Below are 14,164 nucleotides of genomic sequence, written 5' to 3'. Positions count from 1 at the left end.
TCGTCAACCGAACTTTGTTCGGCTACTTGCTCTTGTCCTTGAAGCTTGTCAATTTCTATGGCAAGAAACTCATAGGGTAGGAAGTAGGTTCCATTAACTTCAGAAAAATCAAACATGGTTGTTTTGCTATGCTTGCCATGCCCTTTCTCAATAATGCTTGCCTCTTTGGATTTCATGGATTCGGAATATATACTACTTGATTCAGCTTTTTCAACCGAAGCACTTTTAGTTTATGAATCATCATTCTTTTTGCCGGTTATATAAATTGGCAAGGCTTCTTTTCTTTGAGCCAATTCCCTATCAATTCTCTCTTGGTGAAGTACCTGCACCCTATCGCGCAAAGCTTTAACTCCCCTCTCAATTCCAGCCTGCTCTAGATTAGTTTGCCTCCCAATGATTTTAGAATCTTTCGGCAATGAAGTGTTAGTGTTGCCGGAATTTTGCAATCGTGTAGGGGGTGTATAATATGCTGCGGTACTAGCTGGAGGTGTATGCACTGCTGTATAACCATATGCTCTCTCACCAATTCTATCAATTGATGAAGTTTCATCTTCTTGCAAAACTCTAGCCTTTATTGCAGCATAATCAGGATACAACCCCTTTTTATATTGTTCAAGGCAAAGAGCACTAATTCTCTTATTTTGTGTCAAGCTCTTTTTTAACGCAGCCACAACCACTTCTGGAAGAGATTTCTCCGCAATACTTTCAGATTCTTTCGGCAATGATTCATGAGTGTTGCCAAAATTCTTGAATTGCGTAGAGTATGCATTATATGCTCCAGTATTTGATGATGGCACATGTGTTCCTGTAAAATTTCCACTTATTCGGCTATGACCATGAAGATGCGGGACCGAATTATGAACATCTACAATTGCATACGGTGCTGAAAAATTACTAACATGAGGTGTAGCATATGATGGTTGAGAGTAACTGGCCGAATAGCTAGTGGTAGCATGGACAATTCTCCCATCCATCGGCAAGGTTGGATTCACATATTGAAAATTAGTTGCCGATGAATAAGAATGTGAAACACTTTCTTGTATGCTATTGGAAATTTTGACATGAGGTGTTTCAAATTGATTAACCAAACCCATCATGTTGTTCATCGGCATACGGATTTGTGGGGTTGCCGATGCATGAGAGTTTGGATACATATGTTGTACGTTGCTAAAATCATAAGAATTTGAAGCATGAAGATTGCTTTGCATCGGCCCTTGCGCATAATTAGATGCATGATTAATAAAACTAGGGCTAGCCGATACATTATGCTCATTAGGTGATCCAGCAACAACACATAAATTATTTGCATCTACAAAGGGGAATTGGGTATTCATATTACCTTTGTAGATTGCAGCAACTTGATGACGATCTCTTCGTAGCAAGAACGGGTTGGAGACCGTTCAAAGCCTCGTCCCCAGCGGAGTCGCCAAAAAATGTGTTCACACACGAACACGTCACCGTGTACCCTCGATGCCGAGGGTGATGCACCGCAGCTCACATCGAAGGAGAACCGACCGGAAGCGCGGTACGCAGGCAATCCGGCGGGCGCTTTTGAAGACCCGAAACCCCGCATGCCCAGGAGGAACCCCGTCTGGACGCGCAGCGGCTATGGGCTGCCCTAGGTCGACCTGATCGCCCCTAGGGCCTCGAGGTTCGCCGCCCTGCAAAGAAGAAGAACAGACGAAGAACGAGGAAGAAGAAGAACTAGGGTTAAGGAGAAAACATAAAAGATAAAAAGTGGTAGATGAATTGATCGATTGTGTGTTGTCCAATCGGACGTCACCCCTTAGATATATAAGAGGCGGATGGACTTATCGTGCAAGGAAAAGGCTTGGATTCACGTCCAGAACCCTAGTCAAATTCGGATTGGTTTTATCCGAACTTTCCAAAACTGTTCGGTTTAAACTGGCTGCACCTTGCGGGTCATTTTTGTGATGGTACACGATCTCGGATGAAAACGAGCCCAAAAGCAATCTTAACCGTTTCAACGAGACGAACAACTTTCATGTTGAAAGTTTTTTGATCAGAGGTCATCTTGAGGGTCACATCGGTCTCGCAAAACAGGCTATTCTCTCGCGCTACCCATCAGACATGTGTCTAGTGGGGCGCGCCACATCTCGCCTCGTGACAGTGCTACACTCCGATTGATCTAACGTTTGCATACAAACTCGTATTTGGACGATTTTTATATCAAAATCGACCGTTTCGATGAGGCGAAGACAACTCGTGTAGGTCATTTTTCCATTTGAGGTCGTCTTAGGGGCTTAATCGGCCAAACTGTACTCTGAATATAAGATCTTAGTACTTGGAGCATAGTTTCGGCCTTCGAGATGAAATCGAACGACGATGACCCAAACTTCAAAGATGTTCATATCAATAATACGGAACTCTTTCATGTAGATCACTTCTCCATTTGAGGCCATGTTAAATAAGTTCTTGAATGTGCCAAAATCTGGTGTCAACAATATCCCTAGCTCTTACATCATACTCCCTCCATCCGGATTAAATGTCGCAGAAATGGATAAAACTAGATGTATCTAGAACTGAAATACGCCTAGACCCATCCATTTATTTCTGGATGGAGGGAATACATGTCAATATGTAACGCCCTCGATGCGGCTATATCTCCTACGTGTCGAAGCACGACTTAGAGGCATAACCGCATTGAAAGCAATGCCGCAAATAAGCTAATCTTCACAACAACCCATGTACATAAATAAAAGGGGAAAGGATACAAGTTGTCTTACACTCGCCACGTCACACAAATACATGAATAACAATACGTTCATCCAATACACTCATGGTCCGACTATGGTACCAAAATAAAGATCAACCCCCACATGCGACAAAGTCCCCGATCGCCCCAACTGGGCACCACTACTGATCATCTGGGAACGACACATAGTAATGACGAGAGTCTTCATCGAACTCCCACTTGAGCTCAAGCGCATCGTTTGGAGTGGTATCATCGGTCCCTGCATCTGGTTTTGGAACTAAACTTTGAGTCACGGGGACTCAGCAATCTCGCACCCTCGCGATCAAGACTATTTAATCTTATAGGTAAGACAAGGTATGATGTGGAGCTGCAGCAAGCGACTAGCATATATGGTGGCTAACATACGCAAATGAGAGCGAGAAGAGAAGGCAAAAGCACGGTCGAACAACTATGATCAAGAAGTGATCCTAGAACAACCTACGTCAAGCATTACTCCAACACTGTGTTCACTTCCCGGACTCCGCCGAGAAGAGACCATCACGATTACACACGTGATTGGTTCATTTTAATTAAGTTAAGTTTCAGGTTATCTACAACCGGACATTAACAAATTCCCATCTGCCCATAACCGCGGGCACGACTTTCGAAAGTTCAAATCCCTGCAGGGGAATCCCAACTTAGCCCATCACAAGCTCTCACGGTCAACGAAAGATATTCCTTCTCCCAAGACAATCCGACCAGACTTGGCATCCTAGTTACAAGACATCCTCGACAATGGTAAAACAAGTCCAGCAACACCACCCGAATGTGCCGACAAATCCCGATAGGAGCTGCACATATCTCGTTCTCAGGGCACACTCAGATGAACACTACGTACAACTAAAACCAACCCTCAAGTTTCCCCGAGGTGGCGCTGCAAGTGGCTCTGTTTGGACCAACACTCAGAGGAGCACTCGCCCGGGGGGTTTAATAAAGATGACCCTTGGGCTCCGGAAACCCAAGGGAAAAAGAGGCTAGGTGGCAAATGGTAAAACCAAGGTTGGGCATTGCTGGAGGAGTTTTATTCAAGGGGAACTGTCAAGGGGTTCCATTATAACCCAACCGTGTAAGGAACGCAAAATCCGGGAACATAACACCAATATGACGGAAACTAGGACGGCAAGAGTGGAACAAAACACTAGGCAAAAGGCCGAGCCTTCCACCCTTTACCAAGTATATAGATGCATTAAGATAAACAAGATAATATGGTGATATCCCAACAATAAACAATGTTCCAACAAGGAACGATCTCCAATCTTCACCTGCAACTAGCAACGCTATAAGAGGGGCTGAGCAAAGCGCTAACATAGCCAAACAACGGTTTGCTAGGACATGGTGGGTTATAGGTTTGACAAGGCAATATGGGAGGCATGATAAGCAAGTGGTAGGTATCATAGCATAGGCATAGCAAAAGAGCGAGCATCTAGCAAGCAAAGATAGAAGTGATTTCGAGGGTATGGTCATCTTGCCTGCAAAGTTGTCAGAGTTGTCTTGATCCTCGAAAATGAACTCAACGGGCTCCTCGTTCACAAACTCGTCTCCCGGCTCTACCCAAACAAGAACCACCAGCAAATGGAACACAATCAACCACGTGCAATGCTCAAACAACATGATGCAAACATGGTATGATATGCGGGATGCGGTATGTGATGCATATGCAAGATTTCACAGAGAATGATAGAACCTAGCCTCAACATGGAAATCCAAGAGTGCCACTGGAAAGGTGAGTTGATTTCGGTTGAAATCGATATAAAGATCACCGGAATCGGATGCACGGTTTGGAAATGGCAAGCAAAACAAATATGACACCGGTCTGCGATAATCAACAAGTGACCAACTAAATGCATCAAGATAAATATGATACAACACTCAAACATGAAAACAAAATACATGGCAGGGATCCACTCATGATGCTTGACAAAAGATGAACACTGAGCTACGGCTAGTTCATTCATTAACAGGTTCAAACAAGCATGGCAAAAGAGCAAATGATAACAGGTTTCAGACTTAGTGAAATTAACACAAGTCTGGAATTTATTATCAGGAAGCACACTTTAGAGCATGAAAACTACAAGCTACAGGATCTTAACATGGCAAATCAAGGTATGGCACGAAGCTACTCAAAGCACTTAACAAAAGTTCCTTAGTGACCTTGAGCCAAAAGGGATCAGAAAATACAATTGCAAGCACGTGAAGATAGCAAAAACATAAACAGATTCAGACTTGGTGAAATTCCAAGGCATGACAAAAATAGATTCAACATGGCATATTTACAAGCTTGATTAACTCACTACAAGGCATGTCATGGCATGGAACAAACTCTAGCATGAAGTAGACATGAAAATGAATCTATCTATGTGCAAAGCAACCTCATGGCATGATTGAATTAAATCACACGAAAATGGCAAAACAACATCATGATGTGAAATGACATGTTTATGAACTTGCTCAAATGCAGAAACTAATGCCACCACGAGATTGGTGAGATTTTTCTACCCCAAAAACATATATAATATGTTGGGGTTGCTGTAGAAAAATCATCACAAGTGCAATAAGTTAGAAACTGCCCTAAATGGAATATGACATAAATGGCATTTTCCTTATTTGGAAATGTCCAGATATGGACTTGCCCGAAATGGAAAACGGGGACTTGCCATAAATGGAAAACGCGGGGATAAGGAAGAAAATGGAAAGAGGAGGGCACTGAGAGGCTGACTGGTGGGACCCTTCTGTCATAGAAGCAGCGATCCCAGAAGAGAGAAAAAAGGGGGCTCTAATAAACTGCCCTTGGGGGGATTCGAACCCTATTCTGCAGGGTGGATGAGACGGGTCGCTACCACTAGGCTAGGGTCGGTTTGCTTGTTGGAAGGGGCTCTGCTCTACTTGACTCAACCCAGGGCCATGGCTATCTTCTCCATACATGCACAGGGAAGACGGTGACGACACCGGCGAGCGGCGGCGCGTCTAGCGGAGCAGAGAAGCTCCGGCGGGCGCACGGGATTGAGAGGGGAGCACATGCGTGGTTGCCGCGTGCAGCAGAGGACTGGGCACTCGAGCACGAGCATAGCTCTACTCGGGGCCACGACGTTCGCGGAGAGCAGGGAAGCAAGCAAGGCAGCGTGAGGCAAAACCGGGCGCGCGGGGAGCGGGCGCGTGGACAAGTGGTGTGAGTGCGCGTGTGCAGGCGAAGCTGCTGCGAAGGTGCGAGTGCGCGTGCGGCAGCTCGAGTACGAGCTCATGCTCGTCTCGGGTATGGCGGCGGCAAGGCTGGGCGAGGCTGCTGCTCCTCGCGTTCGAGCGCACGCGTGAAGGATGGGGCGTGAGGCCAGCGGAGGGGGGCGCTAGGCGAGAACCGGAGCACGGAGACGCGACTGCATCTACACGAGCAACAAATAACAGCAGGTCTCGCCGGATCACCGAGAGCACGGCAAGGACACGAATCGAACAAACTCTAGGGGTGCCTAAACGCAAAAGAGATGGATGGGAGAGGGAGGTGTGTTACCCAGCTCACCCAAAGACACGACGGGGTCGACGGAGACGAGCCGGCGGCGATGAAGTAGATCTCTGAACCTCGGCATGGTCCTGACCGGCAAGAAGATGGAAGCAGAGGGCGTCGAGGAACTTGTCGTCCGGGGCACCGTAGTCAATGTCGTGGATGAAGACGATGACGAGGAAGAATAAGAACACGATCTCCAGGGGTGGAGGTGGCCGGAGAGCGCCCCCGCGACGAGGTCACGCTCTCAGGTGCGCTCAGGATAGAGCTCTAGCGGTGGATCTGATGGTTATGGCAGCCTGGCGGCGGCAACGCGAGGTAGAGGGAAACCCTAGCGAGTAGTTGGGCAAGGAGAGGAGTCAAGTAGGGGCTAGGGCGAGGGTTTGGAGCGGCGACGCTCTCGGCCGTGGCCATGTGCGCGAGTGGCTGGAGGTGGATGAAAAGGCGGTTGGTGGGTCGCCTGTAGCCAGAGGCCGACAGGTGGGGCCGCGGATGACACATGGTGGGGGTTTAGCGGGGGTGCACGCAGTGTGGGTGAGGAAAGGAGAAGGCGGGCGACGCGCGGGCTGGCTTGAGACGGCGCGGGTGCTTGCTGGGCCGGCCTGGTTGGCCGAGGCCCAGGGGGGTTGTTGCTGCTGCTCTCTAATCATTTTCCTCAGACAGAAAATAAAAACAGAAAAGCACAGGAACATAGGACAGGTATATGAGATCTACAAAGATATTCTCATGATCCTGAGATATTGCTTTATTTTATAAAATTGTCCTGGGAATTTTTAGAGGAAGTAAAATAATTCAAGTTTGAATTGAATTCAAACTTGAGCCATTTTAAAACCTAACCAAAACGACTTAAATAAAGTTGAAATATTCCAGGGAGGTAAATGACATGGTGATAGAATATTGAGGCAAAAACTGAACATTAAGGAGGAGGGTAAAATGGCACATGTCAAAAGAAAGGAATAGAAGGAGAGGTGGTGATGCATGGAGGTGGTGATGCATGGAACACACATAGAACATGCAACAACATATCATGCACGAATATCATGGAAAAGCAAGTTGACATAAGCCCAACATAACATAGATATGCACATGATGCAAACATATGATGAGGCCATAGTGCAACATTGGATGACAAAAGAAATATGACAAAGCAAAGACAAGATAAAGCAAAGACAAACAAAACAAACCCAAAATGAAACCCACAAAGAGGAAAACCACTTGGAATAGATGAAGAACAAGATGGATATATTGCCAAAATGGGAAGTTTTACATCTGGGGTGTTACAACACTGCACCACTACGAAAGGATCTCGTCCCGAGATCTAGGACTAGAAAAACTCCGGGTACTCAGAACGGAGGTGATCCTCGCGTTCCCAGGTGGCTTCACGGTCGGAATGATGTGATCACTTGACTTTGAGGAATTTGATTGACTTGTTGCAAGTCTTGCGCTTAGTTTCTTCAAGAATAGCAACTGGGTGCTCACGATAAGAAAGGTCTTCTTGGAGATCAATGTCTTCGAAGTTGACGGTGAGGTCAGGAGTCTTGAAGCACTTGCGGAGTTAAGAGACATGAAACACGTCGTGCACGTCTGCAAAGTTGGAGGGAAGCTCAAGTTGATAGGCGAGATCGCCTATGTTGCTGACGATCTTGAAAGGACCCACGTATCTAGGGGCAAGATTCCCTTTGATACCGAAGCGACGAGTACCTTTCATTGGAGAGACGTGGAGGTAAACATGGTCTCCGATCTCGAAAGCCAAATCACGATGCTTACCATCATAGTAGCTCTTCTGGCGTGATTGCGCTGCTTTGAGGTTATTACGAATGACTTTGCACATCTCTTCTGCCTCTGTGATCACGTCATTTCCAAGAAGTTGACGTTCACCAGTCTCGGACCAGTTAAGAGGAGTACGGCACTTCTTGCCATAGAGAATTTCAAATGGGGCCTTGCCCGAACTCGCTTGAAAGCTGTTGTTGTAGGAAAACTCGGCATATGGAAGACAATCTTCCCACTTCATACCGAAAGAGATAACGCAAGCCCTGAGCATATCTTCAAGAATCTGATTGACACGCTCGACTTGGCCGCTAGTTTGGGGATGGAAAGCTGTGCTGAAACGGATGTTGGTGCCCATGGACTTCTGAAAAGAATCCCAATACTTCGAGGTGAAGATGCTGCCATGATCTGAAGAAATCAATTGCAAAATACAATGCAGAGAGACAATCTCGAGAGGTATAAAGCTCCGCCAATTGAGCTGCAGTGATAGACTCTTTGATAGGCAGAAAGTGAGCCACTTTAGTGAGTTTGTCGATGACAACGAAGATAGCATCATTGCCACGCTTGGACTTTGGAAATCCAGTCACGAAGTCCATCTCAATGTGGTCAAACTTCCATTCTGGAATGGCAAGAGGTTGGAGGAGACCAGCTGGTCGTTGGTGTTCTGCCTTCACTCTTCTGCAGACATCACATTCGTTCACGAACTGAGCAATCTCGCGCGTCATTCGAGTCCACCAATAGGCCTGCTTGAGGTCCTGGTACATCTTTGTACTTCCAGGGTGGATAGAGAGGAGTGAATTGTGAGCCTCGTTCATAATGACTTTACGAAGGCCACCTTTAGGCACAACAATGCGATCCTCGAAGAATAGAGTATCCTTGTCATCAAGGCGATAGCACTTGTACTTGGGTTGACTCTTGGCAATCCCCATCTTCACCTTCTTCACCATAGCATCAAGAAGTTAAGCCTTGCGAATCTGATCTTCCAAAGTAGGAGAGACTTGAAGGTTGGCAAGGAAACCTTGAGGAACAACTTGCAGATTGAGTTTGCGGAAAACTTCACAAAGCTCGGATTGGTAAGGCTTGAGAATCAGACTGTTGCAGTAAGCCTTCCCGCTCAATGCGTTAGCAATTACATTGGCCTTGCCTGGAGTATATTCGATGCTCGGATTATATTCTTGAATCATTTCGACCCAACGAGTCTGCCTGAGGTTGAGATTAGGCTGAGTGAAGATGTACTTGAGACTCTTGTGGTCAGTGAAGATGTCCACTTTTCTTCCCAATAAGAGATGTCTCCAAGTCAAAAGAGCATGCACAACTGCCGCCAACTCGAGGTCATGAGTGGAGTAGTTCTTTTCATTGGGCTTCAACTGGCGAGAAGTATAAGCCACAACTTTCTTCTCTTGCATCAATACTGCACCAAGACCTTGAAGAGAAGCATCACAAAAGACATCGAACGGTTTGGATTCATCAGGAGGAGTCAGAACTGGAGCAGTGACTAATTTCTCTTTCAGGGTGTTGAAAGCGATATCACATTCTGGAGACCAAACGTACTTGACGTGCTTCTAGAGAAGGTTGGAAAGAGGCTTCGCGATCTTAGAGAAGTTCTAAACGAACCTTCGACAGTAGCTTGCGAGACCAAGAAAGCTGCGGAGTTGCTTCACGTTTTGAGGTGGTTCCCAATTCACAATTGCAGACACCTTCTCAGGATTCACCGCTATGCCCTTGGCAGAAATGATATGCCCAAGGTAGAGAACCTCATTGAGCCAAAACTCGCACTTTGAAAACTTGGCATAGAACTGATGTTCTCTGAGCTTATCCAGCACCAAATGCAAGTGCTTGGCAAGATCCTCCTTGTTCTTGGAAAAGACCAAAATGTCATCGAGGTATACCAAGACGAAGTCATTTGTGTAAGGGTTGAAGATGAAGTTCATCATGCGAGAGAAAGTCGGAGGAGCGTTGATGAGGCCAAAAGACATGACAGTGTATTCATATGAACCATAGCTTGTTCTGAATGCTGTCTTGGGAATATCTTGCTCACGAATTCGAATCTGGTGATAACCCATACGAACATCAAGCTTGGAGAATACTTGAGCACCTTTGAGTTGTTCAAACAACTCGTTGATGTTGGGTAGTGGGTACTTGTTCTTTATAGTCTTCTTGTTCAATGGACGGTAGTCGACACAAAGTCGGTCTATTCCATCCTTCTTCTTCACAAAAAGAACTCCACAACCCCACGGAGAAGAACTAGGTCGGATGAGACCCATTCGCTCTTGAATATCGAGTTGCTTCTTTAGATCCTTCAACTCTTCAGGTCCAAGCTTGTAAGGACGTTTGCAAACAGGTTCCGTGCCAGGCTCAAGATCGGTGACAAATTCAACTGGCCGGTGCGGAGCATTCCTGGAAACTCTTCTGGAAAAACATCTTGATATTCGCAAACGACTGGAATTTGAGAGATGGCATCCAGCTCGCCCTTCTCATTGAGAGAAAACAGACGGATTGTATTATCTCGAGCGGCAAAGACAATTACATCCTCAGACGAATGAGTCAATTGAATCTGCCTGGCTGCACAATCAAGCTGAGCCTTGTGCTTAGAAAGCCAGTCCATTCCAAGAATAAGATCGATATTCGAGTTACCAAGGACCATTGGGGAAGAAAGAAACTTATAGTCGCCCAACCTGATAGTCATATCTGGAACCTCCAAACTGGCACTCAAACATTTACCAGGAGAAACAATAACCATTTGTTTGCCCAAATGAGAAGAAACAAATTCATTCTTGGCAAAAAATGGCTTTGACATGAAACAATGCGATGCACCAGTATCAAAAAGTACTTTTGCAGGAACATCGTTAACAGGAAGGTTACCCATGATGACATCTGACGAGTCCTCTGCTTGAGTTGCATTCATCAAGTTGACCTTGGCGTGCTTGGGGTTATGCTTGACCACTGCGATACTTGCCGATCTCACAGGAGGAGAAGGGAGACGCCTCTGATTGAAGCATTTGTTGGCATAGTGACCCTTCTATTGGCACTTGTTGCACGTGACCTCCAAGAGCGGACGGTGATACGGAGCACTTGATCTTGGAGCTTGAGACGAAGTCTTGTTCTAAAAGCCAGGGTTGGGTGGGTGGGAAGATCCACTGCCACCTTTGCTCTTCTGCTGATAAGGCTAACGGAACGAAGGAGGAGGCAACCAATACTTTTGCTGCTTAGCCACTTGAGTTGAGGAAGAAGGAGTTGCATCTCTGACTCGCTTCTTGGAAGCATCGCACTTCAGTTGAGCAGTCTCTTGCTTCATTGCCATATTGTAGAACTCATCGTACTTCTTGGGCTCAAAAAGGACGAGAGCTAGCTGGAGTTCTTCTCTGAGACCACCCCTGAACTGGTATATCATGCTCTTCTCGTCAGGGACGTCTTACTTAGCAAAATGGGCGAGCTTCTGGAACATGATGTTGTACTGGTAAATAGACATAGTGCCTTGCTTCAGGTTGCGGAATTCCTCACGCTTGCTTTCAACAACGTTCTGAGGAATATGATGAGGTTTGAAGTCTTGACAGAATTCATCCCAGGTAATCACACAGCCTCCTCTGGAATCTTTGTACTGCTAAAACCATTCTGCAGCTTGGTCTTTGAGTTGGAAGGAGGCAAACTTGACAAAGTCCTCAGGCCTGACGTTACTGCACTCGAAATGCTTGCATATGTCCACGAGCCAATCATCAGCGTCTGTTGCCTCAACACAATTGTTGAAGGTCTTTGGCTGGTTAGCAAGGAACTGGTTGAGTGTAGCAAACTGATTCTGATTGTTGCCATGGCCCTGGTTCCCTTGGTTACGCTCTTGAAGAAGTTGCATGATCAGCTGCGTGTTTGCATTGGTAGCGGCCATCACAGCTTGCCATACCTTCGGAGGTGGAGGTGGTGGTCGCGGATCAGGATTCAGAGTCGTGCGCGTTGGAGGAGCCATCCTGAAGAGGTTGACATCCATTAGCATCTTGACAGACAAATATTTAAGCTGAATCAAATGGGTTGAAATTGCAATATATAGTCTTCACATCAAAACCAAATGAACGAATGCATTCCAATTGAAATGGTCACATTTCCATAAATGGAGAAGCCACTTAGAATTGAGGTAGAAGAATAAAACCAACAAGGTACGGACAAGAACGAATACTTGGTGAGGATTAACCAATCCCCAAACCAAATATCCGCGGAAGAAGAACTAGAGCTACAAGAATTCCCACCTACGAAACTCCCGAACCTTTCCGGTTATGCAATCAGGTGTTGGGGATACAGGGGAAGCATAATATCTCACCCAAATCTAGCATCCTACATCCAGTTGTATCCATCCTTCAACACATAACCGAGAAACCTTCGGAAATCATCTACCTCAACCTTCGAAAAGCATCCGTTATACAAGTTATGGCAATACTCCCGAACTCCCGCCCCAGTACTGGGTGGCGTCGAGGTTATCTCACCAACAACTGCATAAAAGAGATTTTCGATGTCGGCGAAACTCAGGTATTCCAGAATCTCAACGATAAAATTGTGACGACAACACCTCAGAGCTCGACTCCCCGGGACACTGCCACAACCCCTAAATGACAGGAGGCACCAAGAGCAATGTTCTCATCACAAAACCATCGGAACGATTCCAAGATACCCGTGTGATCCTAAAAAAATTAGTGAAATTTGAGAAGAGAAGAGTCAAACTCTACGTCAGGATGCCTCACCAGAGCGATGAAGGGACTGGGGATTAAAAAGAATTCCTAACTCTCCGATATATAATTCCTAAATGACTCAAAACATTTTTCTAGACTCAACAACGCCAACGATTCGATCAAGCAGGGGGGGCTCCTAAGGTCGAGGAAGGCTCTGATTACCAACTTGTAACGCCCTCGATGCGGCTATATCTCCTACGTGTCGAAGCACGACTTAGAGGCATAGCCGCATTGAAAGCAATGTCGCAAGTAAGGTAATCTTCACAACAACCCATGTAAATAAATAAAAGGGGAAAAGATACATAGTTGGCTTACACTCGCCACGTCACACAAATACATGAATAACATTACATTCATCCAATACACTCATGGTCCAACTACGGTACCAAAATAAAGATCAACCCCCACATGCGACACGGTCCCCGATCGCCCCAACTGGGCACCACTACTGATCATCTGGGAAAGACACATAGTAACGTCAAGAGTCTTCATCGAACTCCCACTTCAGCTCAAGCGCATCATCTGGAACGGTATCGTCGATCCCTGCATCTGGTTTGGAAGTAATCTGTGAGTCACCGGGACTCAGCAATCTCGCACCCTCGCGACCAAGACTATTTAAGCTTATAGGTAAGACACGGTATGATGTGGAGCTGCAGCAACCGACTAGAATATATGGTGGGTAACCTATTCGCAAAAGAGAGCGAGAAGAGAAGGTAAAAGCACGGTCGAACAACTATGATCAAGAAGTGATCCTAGAACAACCTACGTCAAGCATTACTCCAACACTATGTTCACTTCCCGGACTCCGCTGAGAAGAGACCATCACGGTTACACACGCGGTTGATTCATTTTAATTAAGTTAAGTTTCAGGTTATCTACAACCGGACATTAACAAATTCCCATCTGCCCATAACTGCGGGCACGGCTTTCGAAAGTTCAAATCCCTGCAGGGGAGTCCCAACTTAGCCCATCACAAGCTCTCACGGTCAACGAAGGATATTCCTTCTCCCAAGACAATCCGATCAGACTCGGTATCCCGGTTACAAGACATCCTCGACAATGGTAAAACAAGTCCAGCAACACCGCCCGAATGTGCCGACAAATCCCGATAGGAGCTGCACATATCTCGTTCTGAGGGCACACTCAGATAGGTCAAGCTACAAGTAAAACCAACCCTCGAGTTTCCCCGAGGTGGCCCCGCAGGCTGCCCAGTTCGGACCAACACTCAGAGGAGCACTGGCCCAGGGGGGTTTAAATAAAGATGACCCTTGGGATCTGGAAACCCAAGGAAAAAAGAGGCTAGGTGGCAAATGGTAAAACCAAGGTTGGGCATTGCTGGAGGAGTTTTATTCAAGGCGAACTGTCAAGGGGTTCCCATTATAACCCAACCGTGTAAGGAACGCAAAATCCGGGAACATAACTGAAAGTGTGTTATAT

This window comes from Triticum aestivum, chromosome 2A (assembly GCF_018294505.1).
Source record: "Triticum aestivum cultivar Chinese Spring chromosome 2A, IWGSC CS RefSeq v2.1, whole genome shotgun sequence".
Taxonomy (NCBI): Eukaryota; Viridiplantae; Streptophyta; class Magnoliopsida; order Poales; family Poaceae; genus Triticum; species Triticum aestivum.
The sequence above is the reverse complement of the archived record's forward strand: the minus strand, read 5'-3'. Positions refer to the sequence as shown.